Genomic DNA, 27,066 nt, shown 5'->3' on the forward strand with positions numbered 1-27,066 from the left:
GGCGTAGAATGGGGGGGACGGGGGAAGAGCAGGAAATCACAAAAGTCAAGCAGACTAAAATACTCTGTAAAGCATAGCTAGCTAGGCTGTAAGCTCACCCATCAGAACAGATATTGATACAAGTACAACATATTTGATTAGGTTCACTCTTCTTTTTATGCAACCTTTTAAGGTTCTTCTCAATTGCTTGGATTCGCATCTATATATTCAAGAGACATTTCCAAAGGAATCTATGAACTTTTCTAAGGGAGGAGCCATACATAAAAAACAGATTAAGTAGCCCAGAAGATTTAAGTTCAACAATTTCAATGGGTCTCTACCTCCCTTGGTGTGTCTGACATATACGTTCCATGAAGCAGCTGCTAGAAGAAACCTAAGGGATCTCTCTGTATCCTAGCTGAAAACAGCGTGGAAAAGTAAAAAGAATAAAGATATATAAATTCAACATATCATAATAGCAAATACAATTCAATACAGGGTGACAAGATAGCACCAGTCTCAACTGCAATACTAAAATGAGGCTGTGTTATAAAGTGCTTTAGCAAGTATAACCTGCAGTGTTCTACCCACACACCTAGTGGGCAGGGCACTTGTGTCGGATGCAAAAGACCCAGATTCTATTTCAGGCTGTCACTGGCTGATCTGGAAACAGTCACTTTACCTCTGTGTGCCTTCTCTTTCCCATTTGTAAAATGGAGATAATGATGCTGATTTCTTTTGTAAAGCAATGGAGATCTGCTGATGAAAAGCCCACTATGCGGGCTAGGTATCATTATCATCTACTGTCCAGATCTCACTAAAGAACTATTGTAAGAAATACATTACCTGATGAACTTTTGTAAATGAAAAATATACAAATACAGTTCAACTCACTGTCTTCACGTAACCTGGTTCTGGAATTTTCTCTCTCATGAAGTCTTGTGCTTAGTCCTCTGACCACAAGCACAGCACTTATTCCAATAATATCCACATTTTGTTTGAGGACTAGCTGTAGCCATCTTGGGATCTAATGAGCAGTTATCTTGCATTTCACAGCCATCATTTGCACCCCAGGCAGCCATGTAATATCAACTTTTGATTCATATTCTATTTTGCTAAGGGGAAAAAAAATCTTTGTTTTTCATAAAAGTTGAGCCATTGCATGATCATCATATCAACATATTACAGCAATTTCAGATGAATGGCAACTGAATATATAAGTAGTAGTATATTTATTCAAGGAAGTTTTACAAAACTTGCTGGTTGACAAATACCTATCTCCTTATTTCAGCATATTTGTATACATACAGTGTACTCTGTTAATAGATTTTCCACTGGAAGCCTTCTCTAATATGCACTAAATATATACATGGCATAATGGTGCATACAAGAAATAGTAAGTGGCTAATACTAACTGCTTATTAAAGAAACTACTATCTCCTTTCCCTTTCTGCCCTGTACCAAGTTACTAGGAGCAATTAATAAGGAAAAAATATAGCAATACATTACATTCTGCCTATCCTAGCAACTCATTCCATCTACAGCCGCATTAGATCTCTTCAACCAACATGCAAGATCTAAACAAGACCACACCGTGGAACGTCTTATCATTATAATAAAAATGCCCAGGAAAAGACTTCAAAATGAAACATTGCGCAAAAAATCCCCAACAAATGCCGCCTATTGGCTTATTTCACACATTCATCTGATGAAAGAGACATTTTCACTATGGCTACATTAAAATAAAATGAGTAAAAACAAGAAAAAAATGAATAATTCCATGCAGCAGATTATGATTAATATGCCTAAAATACAACTATTCTTATCTCTACAAAAATAGGTAATGTTGTTATAGCGGTGTCGATCCCAGGATACGAGAGAGACAAGGGGGTGAGGTAATACCTTTGATTGGACCCACTTCTGTTGGTGAGAGAGACAAGTTCTGTGTAGCTCGAAAGCTTGTCTCTCTCACCAACAGAAGTTGGTCCAATCAAAGATATTACCTCACTCACCTTGACTCTCTGAGCACTGAAAATGACTTATTTTAAAAATGCTTCAGATAGTAAAAAACAAAAACAAAAAAACCTGAACATAAGCCTGCTGTCTGTTAATGCAGATGTGTAGATGACCACTTGTTCAGGTTCTGACAGGGTTATCCATTGACAGAGACATGGGCAAAGAGATGGTATGAAAATTAATTGAAACAAGAAATTTTAAAAATCTGAAATAATTCTTTAAAATCCTTAGAAAACAATCTATAAGTAAAAAAATATAGACTGATATTTGAAAAGGTTCCATGTGATACAGTCATCTGCGTGTGGTGTTCTTTGCTTAGCAGCATAATCTCAATTCCATACACAGGGCTTGAGACATAGAGCACCTATTAAGACTACTGAGAGCTGCTCAGCTAAAGCCCAGAACATTTATTTAAGACTATTTTCCTGAGACATAGTGGAGACATGTATGGTTGCAGAAACCTAACATCTTCTGTGTAACTTAATCCATTCAGCTCCAGTTGCTTATGGGAAAGGTAGAGTCTCCTCAATTTCATGAACAGGATAGTTGCTTATAGAGACATTGTACATGTTATAGAAATTAACATACCAATAAAAAGATGCAGCTTTATTAAGGCACAATTTTATGTGTAAAAACATGCAACACCACCACATTTTTTTTTACTAAGCAATAACCTGGGAATAGTTATGTAACTGAAAGTCACTCAAGTGAACTGTAGCTAAGTTTCAGAGTAGCAGCCGTGTTAGTCTGTATCCTCAAAAAGAACAGGAGTACTTGTGGCACCTTAGAGACTAATGTGCCACAAGTACTTCTGTTCTTTTTGTAACCAAGTTAGCTCATTGGATACCCTGTAGAAGGGCAGATCACATAGTATATAATCATTTGTTCAAAGTTTTTTAAATCTAATTTCAAGTATTCTGTCCTGCTGTACATCAGAACAAGTCTGGGCCACCAGCAGAGGTCTATTAGGTTTTTAGCCTATCCAAGATACAGTACAAGGGAATATATTTGCTTTCTTAAGGGTAGGTATGTACATTTGTCTTGCTGACAGCATTAGGGTGACCAGACAGCACGTGTGAAAAATCAGGACAGGAGGTGGGGGGTAATAAGCCTCTATATAAGAAAAAGCCCCAAATATCGGGACTCTCCCTATAAAATCGGGAGATCTGGTCACTCCAGACAGCATGTTGGATTTTAGTTTGTTTAGGTTTTCGTCTTGTTTATCCCTTCTTTCTGAAATGCACAGTCTGAGCCAGGGAGCCTGACAGCACTGAATTATGAGAAGTTTAGAAAGAATTGTATGCAGATGGTGGAATAATACCGTATTACCTTATCAACATCAATATTAACATAACCTAATACAAGACAACAGAATTATATTTATGATGACTATGTGTAATCACATAAGACCCTGGGGTAAAACATCTCCTAGATTATCTGGCTCAATTTAATTAACGCTACCATTCTTTTTTATATACCAAGATTTAATGAAAATAAATTAAACTTTGTGGGCTATCCTTAGACTCCATGTTTATTTGGCTCCTGAAAAGACATCAGCCCATATATTTTGTCAACTCCATCAAAATAGAAGATCCTTTCACGGACAAGTAGGAGGTGAGATACTCTTCATTTTCACTCTAACAATTTGTGCTGGAAATCACAATAGAAAACTATATTTTGGCAAAGTAATTACAGAAGAGTAAAGTGAAAAAGGATCCAGAGGGCAGACTGCCTAACAGTCAACAGAAAAAGTCTGCTATCTCACAGCTGTAAAAGCTGTTCCAGTCAAGTAGTACAGAGTCTCTGCCTGCAATCCCCAACAGAACAAGAATCGTAAACGAATAGGCCAGCAGTGGACAGCATTTAAAGAACTAAGAGACCCAATTTCAGCAATCTGAACACAATGGGACCAACTACTGAAAGCCAATTAAACACTAAGCTGGACACTACATGATACAACTTACCACGGCTAAAACTTCAGGTATAATTTTGCCAAACCTATTCCATCAAACAGCGCAAAACAACTACAATTATTTATTTAAACAAATAATCATAGTACCTAGCAGAATGGGGCCTTGATCCCAAATACAAATTATCATCATTGAAATACTAAAGGAAAAAGGAATTCTACTTCTCTCCAGAAGGGGAAGTATTTGATACAGAAGATAGATTATAATTTCCTATTTGTTGCTTCCCTTCCCTCCCCCATCATTTAGGGCCTTTGACCTATAGAAGGTGTCACCTACAGAACCTATCCCAGTTGTAGTGACACTGCAGGGAAAGAATACACCCTGCGCCTAGTGCCCGAAGGACTTCCATGGGTTACTACTGAGCAGGAATTTTAAGGGTTAAATTCAGGACATATCTTAAGGGTCAGACTAAGTCTAATAAGACTTTTAAAAGAAATTAAAAGGCCTTTACATACTGTACGAAATAATAAACCAATCAATTCTCATATAAGCCTCAGGACTATTTTAAAGGATCAACAGGGTAAGATTTAAGAAAACGACAAACATTTTGAGCAAAACACTAGCAAAAATATATTTACAGTAGGATTGTCTTGCTTTGTTGATTGCAAATGATGTTCAAATCAGGTAAGTATTTGAGAATAGAAAAATGAGAAGAAGAAGAATCCACAATGTGAACAGAGATTGCAAGATGCTTGTCAAGAATGCAATGCAGGCATTGCCCTAGAAAACAAATCAGACCAACACGCAGTGTTAGTAAAGAGAAGGGTGCAGTTCACCCCATGTCCTATGGAAAGAATATTTTAAAAACCTCAAACCAAGTCCTACTCATCATTCATTTACATAATACCTGTCATACCTAATGCTTTACAAATTGCCTATGGAGGAGCCACTGAATTTCAGCACCTTGGGTTACGAACCACCCAGCAACTCCTTAACAGGGCAAGTAACATTACACAAAGGCAGAAAGCGAGGATCATCTGGACAGAGGGGCACAGGGCAGCAGAACTATCCAAAAAACTGGAAAAAGAAACCCAGGGAAAGCAGCAGCCTTGGAGGGGAGCAGGAAGACCAGCCTACTCAGGAGGGTGGCTTGTCCATGGGCCAAACTGCCTGCTCTCAGAGATGAAGTACAGTGGAAAAATCCCATCACAGGTTAGCTAAAGAGAGATGAACACAGAAAGCTTGAGCTAGCAGACGGGTGGAAGGTGATGCTGCTTCCCCTGACATCTCTGGTAACAGAGGGTATGTCAGGTCCAAAGAAGCACAAGCCTCAGTTTCCAAGAATGAAAGCTTGTCCCATTAAATATCTCGCTGACAAGATTTCTTAATAGCATGAAGTATTTTTTTTCCTGGAGGAAAAAAAATATACCATTTTCTGACCAGCTCTAGAAAGTAGTTTCCTGAATATTCCAAGTTTAAGGTTTCTTATTCTACTGTATGATATTGGCCTTATAAACACAATTAATAAATGTTTTCATTAAGTCTCTGAGTACACCATAATTGTGTATCCTGTCAGTCATCTTACCATACATCCAATACTATGGAGAGGGCAGATCTTTTCTGACCCCAGGATTTAGGCAGACAGAAGAGTGCTTCAACAGAACATAGTTAACTAACTGTCCCCATAACAAGCCAAGCAGACAGAACCACTGAAATGCAGCATTGGGAGACCTACAGAGCTTTAGGCTCTACCATATGGAAAAATACTGAATGGACACAGTAACAAGATGTCTGGGACAGAAATCTGACTTAGCAGGAATCAATTCTAATGATTCAGGGCATAAATGGATATTTATAGGAAACCTCTCACTCAAGACTGCACAATTGTTCAGGTGTTTTATGAAAGCTTTTACCTTCTTGAAGATTCAGATGTCGATCAGTGAAAGTACATCTACACAACATGCTTCTTTTGGTGGTATGTAGCTGTGGCTGAAATCTTTGTACAAAATATGCCTTGTGAGGTATCATTTAAAAGCTAACAACACTGATTATTAGTATTCTTGTGTAATCTATGTAGGAAATGCATATTATGAGTTATAGACATAAACTGAAATTATTACTAAAACGTGTTTACCAGACAAGTCTAGGGTGGGAGTACACTTTTTTCAAAGACAAAGGGCAAGCGGATACCTCCAGCCAGATGTCAACAAAGTTGATCGGCAAACACCTGTCAAGTGGCCATTCTTGGGCAATGAAGGGGGGCAAGAAAAGATCAATCTGCATATTAGCAAACAACAACCTGGAACCTCTTTCACCATGACACTCCATGTCCCCTTCCTCACAGCTGAAATGAACTTTATCTCAGGGTAACCCTCCGGAAAATGCATTTCAAAGGGTGACTAGACAATAAAGGTGAGGGCAAAAAACACCCCAGGGTTTCTCTCTCTCTCTCTCTCTCCGTCTTTCACCTAAGATAAAGGAACCAGTCTTTTCACTCTGGGGGGAGATCCTGACCAGATAATTTGATCAGCCCTGTAGTTGGGAAACACGTGGCAAGAATTTTTACCTTGAACCAAGTCTAGATTTTAAGTTTAGGTATTAGAAAGCATTTTATCTTTATTTCTCTTATAAACATTTCTGACTTTAATACCTTATACTCACTTAATCTCTCTCTTTGTAGTTAAATAAACTTGTTTTAATTTTTAATCTAAAGTAATCCAGTGTGTTTAAACTGAACTGTTTGGTAACTCTGGTTAAAGTAGCAAAACCTGTTGAATACTGACCTTTTACAGGGGCAATAGACCTATAATATCTGAACTGTCTAGGCTGGAGAGGGCTGGACAGCGCAGAACACACATTATGGGGAAAATTCAGGACTGGGAGTGTGTTGGGGTCACACTGCAAATAGTAACCAAGGCTGGTGGAAGCCAGAGTGTGATTGGAGCATTGCTGATAGGCTGCTGAACCAAACCTGCAGCTATAAACACAAACACTCAGGGTGTTACTTGCTCGCTGGTAGGTTGCTTGTGAGTGGCCCTGGTTGGGAGCTACAACAGGAAAGCATTATGAGGCACCCAAGGTTGTGGAACAGGCAGTGACGACCCCTCACTGGTGTGGATTGCACCCCAGAATGTGACAGTAGACAGGGCCAGCTCCAGGCACCAGCCCAGCAAGCAGCTGCTTGGGGCGGCCAATGGTGAGGGGCGGCACAGCCAGGTCTTCGGCGGCAGGTCCCTCAGTCCCTCTTGGAGCGAAGGACCAGCCGCCGAATTGCCACCGAAGACTGAAGTGGCAGCAGTAGAGCTGCAGATCACAATTGCGGCTTTTTTTTTTTCTGCTTTGGGCAGCAAAAACCTTGGAGCCAGCCCTGACAGAGTATATACCTGGGTAGCCCACCTAGTATGGGTATAAATAGCAGTGTAGATAGTGACGCACTACTTAGATGAGTAAAGGCATGCCTGAAGCTTGTGGGTATGTACTTGGGTATACACCCTACATGGCTCTCAGCTCACCCAAGTGGTGTCTTCCAATCTATGCTGCTATTTTTTTTTAAAGCAGCCAGCTCCCTGCTGATTCCCTGTCAGAGCCTTTCACCGACACATGTAGCTACACACAGCAGCATGGATGCAGCATGTTTATCACTACAGCAGGCAGGTACATGTACACTACACATCACTGCCAGGGGTGTGTACTGTAGATGTAGCCTGAAAAAAAAAAAGACAAGAGTGTAAGATTTAATTATCTGATGCATTATGGCAAATTGGGTGTTTTAGTTCATTTCAAAAGTCTTCTTTTTGTCAAGTTTCAACCAGGAGTAAATTTAGGAACAGGGGAATCAGATTATAATGTAAATGCCAATCCAGCCTTTAATCAGCCACAACATCCATGATTATAATTATTGTAGACACTTCTGAATATTTTTGTAAAGTAAACCAAAATTACAGTAGTACACCAGGACTAAACCAAAGTACAGTCTTCTAAACAGAAGAAAAAGGTAAAAACGTGGTATAGTCCAATGTAACTCCTAGGGACCTAACATCTGGTGGGTTGTTTTGTTTTGTTTTAATTCTGGTACAAAGTTCTTGCTATGCAGTAAGTCTTCAATATTCGCTATTTAGGTACATTGGGACAGTGTGGTTTGCCAACTTCATCAGAATTATTGCAGAAGTAAATTAGCATGCTGTAGGCATTTCCTTTATACTGTGGCTTTACTCTCCTGTACATCTGATCATTACACTTCATTGCTTATCATTTGAAAGAGGTTCTAATGCAAATAGTTTTTTTGCAAATCTATTTTACTGGACTGCATATGTAGTGGTTTGTTTATCAGGTTTGTTATTAGGTGTTTCATCAGCTGGTGTTTAATATAACGGCATCATTAATAAAAAAAGCAGTGTACAGGTCTGCTGGCATGAGGTGTGTCAGGATGATAAGTTATATGTAGGGTTGGTAGAATTTGATTTTCATTTTTATAATTTCAATGGATAATATTGATTATTTTTAAGCATTTTTTTCAATTTTCATCAATTAAATTTTCACAGTTGCACTAAAATTATGGGTTTTAAGAATTTTTTTTAATGTTATCAATTTAATTTTTCCACAGTTGTGACAAAAATTATGGGGAGAATCAGACAATGACAGTAGATGTTGAGATTCAAAAGGTTAAAACTTTATAATCATTAAAATACAAAAAAAACTGTCTACATCATGTCAAAATAGACAAAGTAAATATCCTTACACCAAACTCTAATAAAAGTTCTCAAGCAGCGTATTTCTTACTTTGCCTATCTGTACATTTCAATTATCAATAGAAATATTTTTGGTTGGTTTATGTATATACAGTTAAATTGATATTTACCAACATTTACCAACAAAAATCTAATTCTTCCAAACCTAGTTATACATACTATCCTATGACAGGGAACAGTATCCCCATATTCCAGTGGTGGCTGTTTCAGTCACCAACATAAAGATTATCAATAATCTTTTTTATAACAGAAAATAATATTTAAGATTTTCTCCTAATGCACAAGACAGGAAAGGGTATTCAGGCCCATTTTGATGCTAACAAAAGGAGGGATGAGATTTTACAAAGGACTCTGAACGGTATTGCAAAACTGCATGCTCCATGTGCTTGCATTGCTTTGATACCACGTAACAAGGGTTATTTATAAAACACTGGACTTGCATACAATTCAGACTTCCCTAGTGAATAATGTTGCACTGGATAGGTGTAAAGAACAGGAGACTGACATATTGTATTCCCTCTATGTACAGTAGGACAGAACTCCCAGGCACTGCAGACAGTTTTGAACTGAATATCAAATCTGTTTCACTAGCGGGGAGGGGAGGGGAGAGGGATACTAAGACATGAAAGATTCTCCTACATCAGCAAAAAGGCATGACAAGAAGTGCTCTCTTTTTACCTCCAGCAGTTCTGCTTGGGAACAGAACATACTATTCAAGTTGGGGAAGGCTCAGGAAAATACTGTTGTACTTATGTACTACATTAGATCTATTTAGAGAGCCATTGCTGGCTAATTCAAAGCACAGTAGGCCAAATGCATCCTTGGTGTAACTGCCTGGAGATCAACTAAGTTACCCTAGGGGTGAATATGACCCAGTACGGTCAGCTACCTGCTGCTGTCTACCTTAAAAACAATGAAAAAGCTGGATCTGATATTCACTGTTAAGTATGAATTCTTATTGACTTCAACCAGAGCAGCCGTTTGCATGAAATGGAATCTCAGGTTTCCACAATCTACTCCGGAAAGCAGATATACTCACTTTGCTCCATTATGAAAACAAATTGAGGTTTAAAACATACATGGAGTGATCATTTAAGAATTACTACTAAATACAAACAGCATAGGATCGCTATACTGCTGACTCAAGGCATTTGCTCCCTAGTTGATATAGATACCAAACACATAACGATAGCGGTATCCAGAGTCTCAGGAAGGGAGAGACCTTTACTCTAAAAACTAATTGTAATTTATACTATGGCCCCTCCAAGCTAGTGCCTGTGCACACACTTCAGTGCCCATACAGAACAGCGTGCAGGATCAGGGTCTGTATGTGTAACTATTAGGAGGAAAGCTTTTCTCATCTTAGAAGACAGCAGGAAGGTCTAGCTGATTGCTTCAAAGAAGGGAAGCGATAGGGATAAAAATGAAAGGACTAGGGAAATGTTGTGAGTCAAGCACCCTGATTATTTTGAAATACTGAAAGATACGTTATATGGACAAGGTTGTTTGAAAAATAGAAAGAGCAACCTCTATTTGCTCCAAACTATGGCCCGCGGGACACTCCTGCCCGGCCCCTGAGCTCCTGGCTCAGGAGGCTAGCCCCCAGCCCCTTTCCTGCTGTTCAGCTCGCCTCGCCGCCAGCGCAATGATCTGGGCGGTGGAGCTCTGAGCTCCTGGGGCAGCACAGCTGCAGAGCCCGGCCTGACCCTGCTCTGTGCTGCATGGTGTGTGGCTGTAGCGTCAGCCACCGGTGCTCCAGGCAGCGCGGTAAGGGGGCAGGGAGTGGGGGGGTTGGAAAGAGGGAAGAGGAGTTTGTGGTGGTGGTCGGGGGTGGGGGTGTGGATAGGGGTCGGGGCAGGAACAGGGGAGTTGAATGGGGGCAGGGGACTGGGGGGCAGTCGGGAAGGAGAGGGGGTTGGATGAGGTGTCAGAGGGCAGTCAGGGGCAGGGGTTCCAGGGTTGGTCAGGGGACCGGGCGCAGGGGGGTTGGATGGGGCAGGGGTCCTGGGGAGCCATCAGGGAGCAGGAGGGTTGGATGGGACAGGAGTCCTGGGGGTGGGCCATCAGGTGGTGAGAAGCAGGAGGTGCGGTGGATAGGGGGTAGGGGCTGGGCCACGCCCCCTCCCCTAACTGACCCTCCATACAATTTCCAAAACCCGATGCCGCCCTCAGGCCAAAAAGTTTGCCTGGCCCTGCTCTAGACTGTTGGACATTGAGTACAAAAAAGAAAAGGGGATTAATCTGAAGACATTTATCCCAGTAAAGATGTTTACCATGCTGTAAATTAAGCAAAGTAAATTATCTGTACAAGCGAGGCAGAAAACATAAAGACTGGAATTTCCTTTGACTCTAATTTCCTTCCTTTATGGCTTAAAACATATCCTATAAAACCACAATAAAAGGAAATTAAAAAACAGGGGTTTGGGTTTAACATTCTGGATGATCTTATTGTGACACTACGCCCCAAATTCTTCATTTGATATGAATATGGCATAACTAAGACGTGTTTTATGCAAGATGGGTCATGTGAGGTATCATTGGATAGGTTATGATTTACTGAATATGATTATCCTATTTGTATGCATGTATCATATCTGTATCTGAAGTTAGGAATATTGACTATGTAACAATTACAAGTGAGTTTACGCCTGGGGAACGCCCACCAGATATCCAGATCGATTGCAGTCTGAGCAATTAGAGAGAACAATGGGACTTTAAAGACGCTAATCTCCCACCTTCCTGGGAAGTCTTCCTGAGGACTTATGTCTGCTTTGACATTGATGGGTCATGTGATCATGTCACCTGGTACTGGACTCCATCTTGGACTATTTGTATTTTCCCACTAATAGGGATCAAACTGGGAAACAAAGGATTCCCGCCATATGTAAATCCTATTTAAGGCAGGGAAGTGAGTTAATCAGGGTTCATTCTTCACTGAATCCCTGCCCAGGATGACTGCTGGAAACATCTAAGAAACAAGGACAAAAGTGGGGGAGAAGAGCTGAGTCCAGGCTGGAAAAGGTGTCTGGCCTGTGAAAGAAATGCCTAAAACAACATTTAGGATGAGAAATTACTACTTGTAACCAGTCTCTTTAATGTATTAAGCTTAGTTTGCATGTTTGTTTGATTTGCTGGGAAATCTGCTTTGATCTGTTTGCTATGCATTATAATCACTTAAAATCTATCTTTTGTAGTTAATAAACTTGTTTTTGTTTTCCCTAAACTCAGTTTGTGGAATTCATAATGGGGGGGAAGGGGGCAAAAAGCTATGCATATCTTCCTCCACATTGAGGGAGGAGGGGAATTTCATGAGCTTACTCTGTACAGTTTTCTGTGCAGCACAAGACAATACAATTTTGGGTTTACACTCCATAGGGAGAGTGCACTTGAGCCCTGGGAAATTCCCAAGCTGAGTCTTCCCACGCAGAGCTGATCTCAGTGTCCTTGTCTTTCTGCAGCTGGGTGTGTCCCCATCTGTGTGTGTGCTGGAGGAGGCTTGAGGGCTTGGCTCAGCAGGGACAGTGTAAGGGAGCCCAGGGTGTCTCAGTGGTACCCCAGTACATCAGGTGGCATCCCAGGGGGAAGAGGGGGAAGGATAACCCATCACACTAATCTCAAGGGAAGTCCTTCGGTCAGGTGGATACATTAAAGTTTATGCAGTTGGATTAAATTAACTCTAGCAAATATCTGACCATCACAACAAACATTTACCTGGACAACATTTCAACAGGATTCTTCCTCAGTGATCAGCTGAGCTGAAGCCTTGATCTATTTTTTAAAAGTAGATTGCAGCATGCATAATGTATTTGCCACATTTTTAATATCAATTTCCCAAAGAGACTTTAAACCAATATTCGGTTCCAGCAGTAGATTTAATAAACTGATACATATTGAGTGAGAAAAGGGTCTGAAGTTCTCTCAGTAAATCTGAATCAGTGTTATTAGTAATACCCAAAGCTAGTCTGTGGGAAAGAAAGCCATAGCCATCCAGTGTATGTTGGCTCATATTTACTGGATTCCCTTCCTGATTTCCTCTTATGGGTTCTGTGCCAGCAGACAGAGGGTGGAAGTGTAATACTTGTAACGGACATGTCAATTGCATAATTGGAGCCTTTGGTATTTTTACACTGTGCCCAGAATTATGTTGACAATGTAGCTCACATCATCCCAGAAGCACATGAACTCTGATGTAAAACAGGTAACATTTAGTATCATGTACTGTACTTTTACATTGTTCATATATTTTAAAATAAAATAAAGCAAAAAAATAAAAATAAAAAGTCTTGTCCTATGGACTTCTTGAACCATAAGACCAACATGGGATATATTTTAAGACTAAGGTGAAGACTCCCAAGTAAGGGCAATGTGTGCTTATCCCACAACACACAAAACCTATGGAAAGAAAACATGCATCAAAAATACTGCCTACAAAATATATCCACAAATGTACACAAAGATCCCAATGCTGTAATGAGCTTATTATGGGGACAAGCTGCTACCCACATGGAGCTGATTGAATGGCTGGACTCAATGACCTTTCAGGGTGCCTTCCAGCTCTAGGAGATATAAATAAATGGAGATCTATCTATTATATTATTAAAACACACACAAGTTTCTTTACATACACAATTATTCCCACTGAAGTCAATGGGACTACTCACAAGATTGCTTGCTCCTAGGTGGTCATGTACCACTTTCCATTGTATTTTTGTCATTAAATATAGAAATATTGAAGTTCTGTAATCACCGTAAAAGAGCAAAATTGTCTTTTGTGCTGCTGATGCTTATTACATTGAAATGAGGGAAAGTTGTAACAATGTTGTAAAAAAGGTATTTGCATTTTTCCATCACTGCTTTTTTAACATTTTTCTCAAACTGACGACATAACGGAGTCTTGATTGTGCCAAGAAGTTTTTTTTCTAATTAATATAATTTTTCATTCTGATTACGTATATTCTGTATAGGAAACAGCCCAAATTTTATGAAAGTTATTTGTAATTTAAAAAAAAAGTTAAGAATGAATGGAAGAAAGAAAAAAGTTTTTAAAAGCCAGAGTTTCTGCAGTGTAAATGAGCTATTTTAAACTTATCCCTACCTATTAAAACAACCTTTAATTAAAAAAAAATCTTAATTTTAAAAGAATATATTTTAAATATCATTCATAAAGGTAATTCCATAGATTCATATATTTTGAAGCGAGATGGGACCCTTATGATAATCTATGGTAACTTCCTGTGTAACACAGAGTAGAGAACCTTACTCAGTAATGACTGCATCAAGCCCACAACTTCTATTTGTGCTACTGAATTATCTTTTAGAAAGACATTCAGGCTTGAAAATCAGCAAGTGATGGAGAATCCACCACATGCCTAGTAAGTTGTTCCAATGTTTAGTTACCTTAACTGTTAAAAATGTATGACTTATTTCTATTCTGATTGTATCTAGCTTCAAAAGCATTGGATCTCATTGTGTCTTCTATCAGATTAAAGAGCTTCTTAGTATTAGAAATCTCTTCCCCGTGTAGGTAATTGTAGACCATGATCCTCACCTCTTAACCTTCTCTGGGATAAAGTAAATGAACTGATTTGAGGTCTGGAAAACTCAGTGAGAGACTACAGAATCACTTTCTTATAGCTCTTTTCATATTTATGTGCATGTCTTCTGTTCCAACAACACTTAAAAGCTCAGACACAAAACTACAACGAATAAAAAAAAGTACATTTAGCCTTTAGTTGTAACGGTAATATACTTCTGGGGTCTGACCCTGTATACCACTTTGTGATGGACATTGTCAATTATATATTAGTTTTTATGAGTAAGGGCTTGCAGGATGGAGTCCTTAGTTATATTAGACAAATCACTGCTCCCATTGCTTTTTTCCTTCTTGACTTCTCAAAGGGGGACAGCTGTGTGACAGCTGAAGTCACAATTAAATAAAGCTGCATGCGTTGTTCTTGCCTTTTTAACAAATGGACTGATATTCGAGCAGGGTACCAGGTTTTTATTTTTAATACCCTTTGCTCATTAGCTAGTGGTAACTCTATCTGCTAGCAAGGCTCAGTTGCTTTCTCATACTTACAGGGTAGCCTCAAGGCCGAAATAAAAACTTTTCAATTATAAACAGACAGATTTGCCATCTGAACTGCATAATATTGTTCCTCACATCTCAATCACATGTCATTTTCTCAACAATCAGCATAAAGACATTTCCAAGATAAACGTCCCCTGAAGAACTTTGGAGAGGATTTAGGGTAAGTGTTTAAAAAAGAAAAAAGAAAAAAAAAAAAAAAGGAGGAAGACTTGGTACAACCAGCAAAACTTTGAAATAATATCTATAAAATACAAGCTATATGAATAGGGTTCAAACTAGTATTACTGAAGAGTAACTTAATACAAAAATTTTGAACAATGTTCACTACCACATAAAACTAATGGGAAGTTATTCTCTGAGGAACAAGATTTTTAGAAGCGTCTAAGCCCTGGTCTACACTACGAGTTTAGGTCGAATTTAGCAGTGTTAGATCGATTTAACCCTGCACCCATCCACACAACGAAGCTGTTATTTTCGACTTAAAGGGCTGTTAAAATTGATTTATGTACTCCTCCCCCGACGAGGGGATTAGCGTTGAAATCGACCTTGCCGGGTCGAATTTGGGGTAGTGTGGACGCAATTTGACGGTATTGGCCTCCGGGAGCTATCCCAGAGTGCTCCATTGTGACCGCTCTGGACAGCGCTCTCCACTCAGATGCATTGGCCAGGTAGACAGGAAAAGGCCTGTGAATTTTTGAATCTTATTTCCTGTTTGGCTAGCGTGGCGATCTGCAGGTGAGTGAAGATCTCATCAGCAGAGGTGACCATGATGGAGTCCCAGAATCGTAAAAGAGCCCCAGCATAGACCGAACGGGAGGTACAGGATCTGATCGCTGTACAAAGAGACAAATCCGTGCTATCAGATCTCCATTAAAAAAGACAAAATGCCCAAAACATTTGAAAAAAATCTCAAAGGGCATGAAGGGCAGAGGCTATAACAGGGACCCGCAGCAGTGCCAAGTGAAACTTAAGGAGCTGAGGCAAGCCTACCGAAAAAACTGAGAGGCAAACTGCCACTCCGGGTCAGAGCCCCAGACATGCCGCTTCTATGATGAGCTGCATGCCATTCTAGGTGGTGCAGCCACTCCTGTGCTTTGACTCCGTCAATGGAGTAGCACGCAACAGGGATGTGGGTTTTGGGGACAAGGAGGAGGTTGAAGATAGCTCACAGCAAGGAAGCGGAGAAACCGTTTTCCCTGACAGCCAGGAAGTGTTTCTCACCCTGGACCTGGAGTCAGTACCCCCCGAACCCACCTAAAGCTGCCTTCCGGACAAGCCAGGTGGAGAAGGGACCTCTGGTGATTGTACCTTTGTAAATATTATACATGGTTTAAAAGCAAGCATGTTTAATGATTAATTTGCCCTGGTATTTGCGGCCAGTACAGCTACTGGAAAAGTCTGCTAACGTGTCTGGGGATGGAGCGGAAATCCTCCACGGTCATCTTCATAAAGCTCTCCTGGATGTATTCCCAAAGCCTTTGCAAAAGGTTTCTGTGGAGGGAAGCCTTATTCCGTCCTCCATGGTAAGACACTTTACCACGCCAGGCCAGTAGTATGTAGTCTGGAATCATTGAATAACAAAGCATGGTAGATTATGATCCCGGTGTTTGCTGGCATTCAAACAACATCTATTCTTTATCTCTCTGTGTTATCCTCAGGAGAGTGATGTCATTCCTGGTCACCTGGTTGAAATAGGGAGCTTTTATTAAGGGGACATTCAGAGGTGCCCGTTCCTGCTGAGCTGTTTGCCTGTGGCTGAACAGAAATGTTCCCTGCTGTTAGCCACGTAGTGGTGGGAGGGGTGAAGCGATCATCCCAGAGAATTGTGGGGTGTGGGGGTTAGTTGGGTTTGTGCTGCATGGTAACCTGAAAACCACAGCCCCTCCTCCTTTTAAATGGCCAACCCAACGGCTGCTTGGTATGGGAAATGAGGGCGCTGCTGTTTGAAACCATTCTCACATGTTATTAAGGTTAAAGAAGCCAAAAGACTGTCTTACCATAGCTGCCTGCAAGCCAAATTCTGTTGCCCGGCCCTGCGTGTGTGATCTCTCACACCAAACCGGCATACCCTCAATAAGAGGCAAAATGCGACCTTGTACCAAAAGCACATGTGCTATGTAATGTTAGCAGCAAGGTTTACCATGAAAGAGTCTACCCATTGTTCTCTAAAATATGTCTTTTTAACTACCACTCTCCCTTTTTTTTCCCTCCACCAGCTGCAAATGTTTCAACGCTCACACTATCTTCTCCTTTCCAGAGGCCAACGAAGATTAGAAAGCGAAAAAAATGCACTCGCGATGAAATGTTCTCTGAGCTCATGCAGTCCTCCCACACTGGAAGAGCACAGCAGAATGCATGGAGGCAGACAATGTCAGAGTCCAGAAAAGCACAATATGAACACGAGGACAGGTGGTGGGCTGAAGGTGATGGGTGGCATCAGCTTGGTGACAGAAGGCAAGAGGCAATGCTGAGGCTACTGGAGGAACAAACTGATATGCTCCGGCGTATGGTTGAGGTTCAGGAAACGCAGCTTGAGAACAGACCGCCGCTACAGCCCCTGTGTAACCAACCGCCCTCCTCCCCAAGTTCCATAGCCTCCTCACCCAGATGCCCAAGAACACGTGGGGGGGGCCTCTGGGCACCCAACCACTCCACCCCAGAGGACTTCCCAAGCAACAGAAGGCTGGCATTCAATAAGTTTTAAAGTGCAGTGTGGCCTTGTCCTTCCCTCTTCCCCCACCCACCCCAGCTACCTTGGCAGTTATCCCCCTATTTGTGTGATGAATTAATAAAGAATTGCATGAATGTGAAGCAACAATGACTTTATTGCCTCTGCACGCGGTGATCGAAGTGGGGAGGGGAGGGTGGTTAGCTTACAAGGAAGTAGAGTGAACCAAGGGGGTGGGAGGGTTCATCAAGGAGAAACAAACAGAACTTTCACACCATAGCCTGGCCAGTCATGAAACTGGTTTTCAAAGCTTTTCTGATGGGCACCGCACCCTCCTGTACTCTGCTAACTGCCCTGGTGTCTGGCTGCACATTATCAGCAGCCAGGTGATTTGCCTCAACCTTCCACCCCGCCATAAATGTCTCCCCCTTACTCTCACAGAGATTGTGGAGCACACAGCAAGCGTTGATAACAATGGAAATATTGGTTTCGCTGAGGTCTACCCGAGTCAGTAAACTGCACCAGCGCACTTTTAAATGTCCAAATGCACATTCTACCGCCATTCTGCACTTGCTCAGCCTACAGGTGAACAGCTCCTGACTACTATCCAGGCTGCCTGCGTACGACTTCATGAGCCATGGCATTAAGGGGTAGGCTAAATATAGGCATTTCAAAATCCCCAACAGTTATTTTCTGATCTGGGAAGAAAGTCCCTTGCTGCAGCTTTTGAAACAGACAGGAGTTCCTGAAGATTTGAGCGTCATGTACCTTTCCCAGCCATCCCACGTTGATGTTGGTGAAACATCCCTTGTGATCCACCAGTGCTTGCAGCACCATTGAAAAATACCCCTTTCAGTTTATGTACTCACTGGCTTGGTGCTCCACTGCCAAGATAGGGATATGGGTTCCGTCTATCACCCCACCACAGTTAGGGAGTCCCGTTGCAGCAAAGCCACACCTGCACATTTCCCAGAGTCACTACCCTTGATAGCAGCAGCTCAGTGATTGCGTTGGCTACTTGCATCACAGCAGCCCCCATAGTAGATTTGCCCACTCCAAATTGATGCCCGACTGACCGGTAGCTGTCTGGCGTTGCAAGCTTCCACAGGGCTATCACCACTCACTTCTCAATTGTGAGGGCTGCTCTCATCTTGGTATTCTGGCACTTCAGGCAGGGGAAAGCAAGTCACAAAGTTCCATGAAAGTGCCCTTATGCATGCGAAAGTTTCGCAGCCACTGGGAATTGTCCCAGACAGGCAACACTATGCGGTCCCACCAGTCTATGGTTGTTTCCCGGGCCCAGAATCGGCGTTCCACAGCATGAACCTGCCCCATTAACACAATGATGTCCACATTGCCGGGGCCCGTACTTTGAGAGAAGTCTGTGTCCATATCCTCATCACTCTCGTCACCGCGCTGCCGTTGCCTCCTCGCCTGGTTCTGGTTCTGCATATACTGCAGGATAATGTGCGTGGTGTTTACAGTGCTCATAATTGCGGTGGTGATCTGAGCGGACTCCATACTTGCCGTGCTATAGCGTCTGTGCTGAAAAAAGGCGCAAAATGATTGTCTGCTGTTGCAAGGGTTGACGGACAACCCTGTAAGCCATGTCGTCCAACAGAATGGTTCCCTCAAGGATTGAACTCAAAACCCTGGGTTTAGCAGGCCAATGCTCAAGCCACTGAGCTATCCCTCCCCCCAACTATTCTTGGAGGCGGAGGGAGCAAATGAATACAACACAAATCTGGTTTCTTTATTGTTTTGAGTCACTCCATCTCTCTTATACATCTTAGGCTGGCAGCAAACGGTGCAGTACAACTGCTAGCCATCGTCTCCTGGCTGCTTGCCAGAAGATGGTGCAGTACGACTGCTGGCCATAGTCATCTCCCATTTATGTCCAGGCGCACCCCCACTGACCTCACCAAGGCCAGCCAGGAGCACATGTCTGCCTAGGCGCCACTGACTGACCTCACCAAGGTCGGCTAAAAGAGCACCCAGGAGATGACTTCGATGGCTACCAGTCAGAATGCACCGTCTGCTGCCAAAAAGCAATGAGCTGCTGCTGTGTAGCAATGCAGTACCACACCTGCCAGCAGAACCCAGGAGATATACAGTGACAGTGAGCTGAGTGGGCTCCATGCTTGCTGTGGTATGTCGTCTGCACGGGTAACCCAGGAAAAAAAGGCGAGAAACTATTTATTGCCGTTGCTTTCATGGAGCAGGGGCGCTGACGACATTTACCCAGAACCACCTGTGACAATGTTTTTGCCCCATCAGGCATTGGGTGCTCAACCCAGAATTCCAATGGGTGGCGGAGACTGCGGGAACTGTGAGATAGCTACCACAGTGCAATGCTCCAAAAGTCAACGCTAGCCTCGGTACTGTGGACGCACTCTGCCGACTTACTGGTCTTAAGTGGGGACACACACAATCGACTGTATAAAATTGATTTCTAAAAAATCAACTTCTATAAATTTGACCTAATTTCATAGTGTAGACATATCCGAAGTTATTGTGACCTTGCTATCATCACAGGTTGAAATGGAGACCTAGTATGTCACCATGTAATAAAAGACTGTAATGAATATGCACAAGGGGCAAAGTTATGAATGGACAGGTAACTTTTCTTTTGTCATTTTCTGATTTCTTAGTCCTTGGCTTTGCAACCCTAATACAATTTCTTTTTCTCGGGGGATGGGGATGCCCATCAGATGAGATTGTGCTTTCTGATCAGACAATCCTGCCAACAAAAGCTCATAATATATAGCAGAGTAGCAAACAATAACCATTAGTGACTTTGTGTGTCGTACCTTGATTTAGAATGCACAGGCATCTACTTAGTGTTTTCCATCTCTAGCAGTCCAAGGAGCTAACACTATTTCTTGGCAGAGGTTGTACTGATAACTCACAAAATCATGCCACTGCTGTAGAAGTTGAGTTCCTTTGGCCAGACTTGCTTCCCCTATCTTCATCCTATTTTTCTTTGTGGCTTGATTCTTTTCTCAAATCAATCTTAAAAGCTTGACCTTTTAGAATTCCAAAGCAACTTAGACCCATTGGCTAGAAATAGTGTGTGTGATGGCTCCTAACAATTCTAACGCATCAACCACAGAGCACCTCCTATTTCCAAGCACTTTGTGGCATTTTGAATAATCTGTTTAAAAACAAAACTAAAAGAACTCAATCCTCCCCGCAGTATGCTGCCCTAGAAATTCAACAGATTTTTTCATTATCAAGTATGGTCTGCAACTGGATGAAATAGATTTCAGTGTGTCACTTAAGCAACTCTTACCAATTAAACTAAAATCCATTCTTCAGCCTTTAAGCCTCAAACAGTTTCTATTGTATCAAATAATGTACATAATCTAGCAAAAACTGCATCACTTAAAAATATCAAAAAGTTAGGAGGGGCAAAGGTAGCTCAGAGGACTACGAACAACAACGTGTTTAGATTAATACAGTCTATGGCCAGAAGGGATCATTCTGTTCATTGCTATGACTACCAGCACTCAGAACAGGAAACCTTTCACCTTTACCTCTCTACTTGAAGACAGGCCCAAACCAACAGAGATCAAAAATTGTGACCATCTGATGGCTGCTGGGTGGCCTCCAGTGGCATTCCTAAAAGATGTGGCCACATCACAAAAAAGTCATTCAGATACTTTGCCTTTGTATTTAACAAAGTAAAAAGGATAACAGGGTATAAGGAATTTCATATAAACTTTAGAGACACTAATGTCTCCCCCTCATTGGGGGTCTCCATGCAGAAGCTGCTGATTTTAGAAGCAATTCCTCCATGTCATGGTGAAGGCCTGTGGAGCAGTGAGAAGACTATAGCACTACTGCGGTAGCACTAAACTTGTAAAGAGAAGATTCAGCTCCCAGAACTGCTCATCCAGCTCTATGGCCCATAAATTACTGGTACTTTAGGATCTAAAAACAACCACCACCACCATGAGTGGAGTATCACTTGCCAAAACACGACACCAAAGTCTGCAACTAATTCAGAACCACTTCTTTCCTCCGAAATTGGACTTAAACCTCACACAGGGATTCACATTTCAGGCACTCAGCTTCTGCAGCAGTTATTTGGTCTTTTTCACAAGGATAAAAGGAAATTTACAGTCCAGTACACAGACTACCCATTAGCTAGAGCAGGTCACGGCACAACAGATAACAATTCTGGATACAGGATAGTCCGATGTTATTGTAACCAGAGAGGCTAGCAGACACTTCAGGTAGAACTCAGCTAGTTTCCCCATTGATTTCCAACTCCGTTTCAGAAACTGGAAGGAGTCTCTGAAAAGAACAAGAAGATCAAGAGGGGAGCAAGAAATGACAGCAGAGAAGTAGCTGGAGAAGAACTATAGGAGGGAAAGTGTAGAAACTTCATCATGAGGCAGAAGGTATGGGGATCTGAAAATGAGAACAACATTTTAAGTGCTATAGAAAGGAAAATGGTCTTCTCTGCAGGACCCAGAGACTCATGAGGCTTGATTCTCAATTATCCTGCTTCTTGTGTAGGACTTTACATCAGTGCAAAGTGAATGCAAAATACTGATAGGTGAGAAAAAGGCAGGGCCAGCTCTAGGTTTTTGCCACCCCAAGAAAAAAAAATTTGGCTGGGCTCCCCCCACACCCTCCTGCCGCCCCAGGTCTGGGCTCTCTCTCTATCCCCCCGACCCGCACCCCCCTGCTGTCCCAGCTCTGGGCTCTCGTTCTCTCTCCCCCCCCACCCGACCTGCACCCCCCTGCCATCCCAGCTCTGGGCTCTCTCGCTCTCTCTCCCCCCCCGCGACCCGCACCCCCTGCCATCCCAGCTCTGGGCTCTCCCCACCACCACCTGCACCCCCTGCTGCCCCAGCTCTGGGCCTCCCCCCACCCGCACCCCGCTGCCATCCCTGCCACCCCAGCTCTGGCCTCTCCCATTCCCCCCCCACACACACACACACACCCTGCTGCCCCAGCCCTGGGCTCTGCCCCTTCCACTCGCACCCTCTGCTGCCCCAGCCCTGGGTCACTGGTAACTTGCTCCCAGGGTTGGTCATTTAGCAGGAATTTTGGATGTGCACAGAACACAGACAGGATTGGTTCCCATATGGTTACATAACTGCAGTAAAATGGAAAATTTTTCAGCTTGTGTGATTGGAGGATATCTGGATGCATATTATAAAACTGTCCTCCATAAATGAGGAAAAATTGAGGTGCCTTTATTATTCTTTTGTTCCACTCTTTGTTTCTATGGGGAATTTGCCAATGCAATATCACTGTCTTCCTTTTAAACAAATAAAACTAAAAAAAATAAAAAGGCAATGGCTGTTGAAAATAGCAATTCCAGTCCTAAAAACCACTGGGAAGCATTTCTTGCTCAATTTTATCCTACTTTTTCTACAGCAAATTACAGTGGATCAATATATTCGACTTGGGAGAAATAAAGTAACAGCTGCCCAAATTGAGCTTGAGCACTCCTGAATTTTGAGGTGTTCAAATCTGGAAGGCAGATGCTAGACTCCCTTTCTGAATATTAGCTAAATCTGGAAAGGAAAAAAGTCAAAAGTGGAAATCCTCCTACATGCCTGGTACTGTATCTAAAGCTGCCCAGGTCCAGAGCCTCCCCTCCCTTACTTTTCATTTTAACTTCTAGTGGGATCCACATACCTCCCTTGCTTGGCTTCAGATAGAGAGGGGCACTGTCCATTTAGTCCACCCAATTCCTTCTTTGGGGGCTGCAAGCTGAGGTCACACCAGTATCCCTAATCCAGTCTGGGGATGTCTTCTGAAGGGGATATCTGGGCCAAAACCTTCTACTCCTTGGGCACACTTGTTCCCCATTCACAGTGCCACCCAGCTCTAGCAGTGAGCTCTCCATTCACAGCAAGCTGCAGCATGAGGTTTCAGCTACCATACTCCCTCCCCCTCCCTTTCCTGTTGATAGCAGCCAAGGGAATGCTGGGAAATGTAGTTCCTTCCCTGCTCCAGGGCTGGCTCTATAGGCAGGGAGCTAACCAAGGAACTACAGCTCCCAGGGCCCCCTGTTGGTTCTCAGCTCCCAGGCTGGATCCCTTCCAGCCGCCACCCCTGCAAATGGGCTGCCCCAAGCAGCTGCTTGCTTTGCTGGTGCCTAGAGCCACCCCTGGAGAAAGGTAGCATTTTAAACCCATTTGGCACTCACTTCCCTTTGAAAAGAATGCACAACACCTGTTCTGGATAAAAGATCTAAAATTAATGATAAGTATAAGGAGCTGATGCAGATACAGCAATGAAATGAGGACAGACACATGCATGGAACTAAGTGTCAGGCCCACTACCCACCCATTACCCATACCTGGTGTTAAATTGGTTCCAGTGCTGGGATTACAAGGCACTTTACCATATAACCTGTAATTTAGAGTAGGCACTCCTCAGCCTAACCCCAGGACACAGCTCAATCTGAGCCCTAGCACTCCCCCGCCCGCCACTCCCCCAAGCGGGACAGAGGGTGTAGAAGGGTGGGAACCTCAGCCCACAAGGCCCATCATCAAATCTCAGATTTTTCACTTCTGGGAACTGTTCATTTTATCCCTTTAACTGCACTGGAAACTGGCCACAACTTGTGATGAATTTACAACTCATCCCAAGTACCTCACTTAGGTTCTAAGTGCATTCCTACAGTCCTGCCAATTAGCCCATGGGGGAAAAAATCCTTCCTGATCCCCAAACAGGTAATCAACTAGACCCACAACAACTGTCAGCCCAGGTTCCCATTCCTAGATCAGGATGGGGAAGGGGGAATGCTAGACAACCAGCACCCCTCTGTGCTGCCAGCTGGCCAGTGGATGCCAGAGACTCTGGAAAGCTACCTAGTGTCCCTCAGCTAGTGTCCCCTCCCTTGCTACTGGGACCATCCCCATTCACTGCCAGCCCCATCAATTTCCCCCCATCCATTCAGGCAGGTAAGGGGCATTTCTCTCTCTCTTTCGCAGAGTTCTAACTTACTATCAAGAGCAATAACTGTGTGCAGCAATAACTGAACTGAGATTCCTGCAGAGTGGGTTGTCTCTGTGTAGTTTAACCAACTCTGTTTAAGATCAACGGGAGTTGTGTACTTTGTGAAAACATGTACAAGTAATAATAAATAGTAATAAATGAATTACTCTATAGCTGACTGTGTCATCAATTTCTCTAACTGACACTGTCATGCTGCAAAACTGTGAAATCGACCACCAAGAGGCAATGCAAAATGCCCATGTGAGATGCACTTTTTGTCTTTATACATCAATAAGTACATTTAAGAACAAGCTCTACAGAATATTGAAACGTAGGAATGCTTAGGTATCTAATACTGTACTTAGTAAAAACACGTACAAATGAGCAGCTACCTCTGTATGACTATTCCTCTAACAACTGACTCCTATTACTACTGTCAATACAGAAACAGATCTGCTTACACTTCAGTGAGAAACTTAGCTTTGAAGAGATTTTAATATTTAGGATTAGAGTCCACTGGGCAAATTGAGAAACAAAGTCATTTTCCAAGTCCTTCGCCTCTAACAGTGATATTAGGTGTGAAAAACAAACCCCAAACTTGGTAAACCCAACAACAAAAGGTTTTGGGTGCCTTTGTACCATGGTTACTGGTACATAGAAACACCTAAGATAACATGTTATCAAAGTCTGTAAAAAAAGAGGGGAATTCATAGCAAGTTTTTGTAGAGCACTCATTACCATAGCATGTAGGCCATTAGATACTTGGGTCTGCAAATTAGGGGTGATTTTAGATCTCCAGCGGCATTGTTCGACAATCATATTCCAGCAGTAACCCAGTCAGCTTTTTATCATCTGCATCTGGCTAGGAGATTGTCACCTTTCCTTTTGGATGCAGACCCCTATTATCCATGCTTTCACTACCTCAAGCTTAGACAATTTTAATGTGCTTTGCATGGGGCTACATCTTGAAACCATTTGGAGACTGACGCTGGTGCAAAATACAGTGGCTTGCTTGCTGAGTGGGACATTTGCTGTGAACATGACAGCGGTGCTTCCTGAACTGCATTCACTGTCCACTGGGCTCCTCGGGGAGGTTAAGTTGTTGGTTATGATGATGCATAAAGACCTACATGGTCTGGAACCAGCTTATCTGAGGCATAGCCTCTCTCCCATGCCATAATGCCACAGCTGTGGCCTGCAGGGGCACCTAAGCTGGATACCTCTCACTAAAAGAAGAGTGGGCAGCTGCCAGGGTGCTCTCCGTGAGGGCTCTCAGACCCTGGAATTGGCTCCTCTCTTATCCCAGAATACCCAAATTGGTGACCTTATGGACATGCTGCGTAAACCGTCTGTTTGAGACAGCTTTGGAGAGGGCAGAGGGTGTGCTTCCCACAATGATGAAGGTACAGGGAGGAGTTCTGTAAGTAGCTGGCTGGCTTCCCACTGAAGTTACTTGTTAATGATGCTGAGATTTGCTTGTATTATTATATGAGCATGCCTGGAAACATGGAAAGGCATTGTTTTATCATTGCAAATCTGATTATATTTTATTTATTCATGTGATGGTAAGCATTTTATAACACTGTCCTGTGGTACTTTAACTCACCCAGTAATATGTCTAATTTATATGGCTAAAGTTTTTGGTCTCGTGACTACTGCTCTGTCCTCTAAATTTACATATTTTTATGCTCTTCTCCTTTCATATTTCCGGAGCACATCTTCTACAAGTTTGTCATTGGTCAAAGAGTTGATTATAAGAGCCTATTGAGCTACTTTTTTTTATTAGGTTATATACAAGGTTTTTTTTTTCTGTCCACTCATTCATGCCACTTTCCCCTCTCTCCACTCCATTCCCCCTGTCAGTCTTGCAGCATCAGATAACATATTTCTCCCAACAGTACGGTGATCAATAATAACCTGCAAGTAACGAGGACACCCTTAGCCATTCTTATTATCCACTCTCAGTCCAGAGAACTAGAAAACTCACTGGCTTTTTCCGCCATCTTGCTGCACCGGCATCATGGTGCGCATGAATGTCCTGGCCGATGCCCTTAAGAGCATCAACAATGCAGAGAAACGTGGAAAAAGTCAAGTTCTCATTAGACCGTGCTCTAAAGTAATCGTGCGGTTTTTAACTGTGATGATGAAGTATGGTTACATTGGTGAATTTGAGATCATTGATGATCACAGAGCTGGGAAAAATTGTTGTTAATCTGACAGGCAGACTGAACAAGTGTGGTGTGATCAGTCCCAGATTTGATGTTCAGTTGAAGGACCTGGAAAAGTAGCAGAACAACCTTTTGCCTTCACATCAGTTTGGGTACATAGCGCTGACAACTTCCGCTGGCATCATGGACCATGAGGAAGCAAGGCGAAAACACACAGGAGGCAAAATCCTGGGATTCTTTTTCTAAAACTTGTAAAACAGGCATACTAATAAATTGTTCAAATGGAAAAAAATACTGCAACCCTTGAATAGAGAAGCACTTTCCTCTTCCATGGAGTAAGTATGCCAAGTGTGCTTTTGAATCAGCAACTCTACATAATAGTTTACCATGCTGCAACCATGCTACTTCATCTGTTCTAAAATATATTTGTCCATTTTTATTAGGGTAAATTTAGCTGCCAAAACATATGCCAAATTCAAAAGCCCTGACCCCCATCCTATTATGAGCAAACACCTTCAAG

At 42.5% G+C, this 27,066-nt stretch overlaps 1 protein-coding gene and 1 pseudogene across 13 annotated transcripts in view; one reads left to right on the plus strand and one right to left on the minus strand.

Moving 5' to 3' along the window:
* The window catches only part of OTUD7A (OTU deubiquitinase 7A), a 310,046-nt gene that overhangs the window by 194,010 nt on the left and 88,970 nt on the right, over positions 1-27,066 (minus strand). The window lies entirely within an intron of this gene.
* LOC120373540 lies at positions 26,379-26,838 on the plus strand (annotated as a pseudogene).

Source organism: Mauremys reevesii, linkage group 10 (assembly GCF_016161935.1).
Source record: "Mauremys reevesii isolate NIE-2019 linkage group 10, ASM1616193v1, whole genome shotgun sequence".
Taxonomy (NCBI): Eukaryota; Metazoa; Chordata; order Testudines; family Geoemydidae; genus Mauremys; species Mauremys reevesii.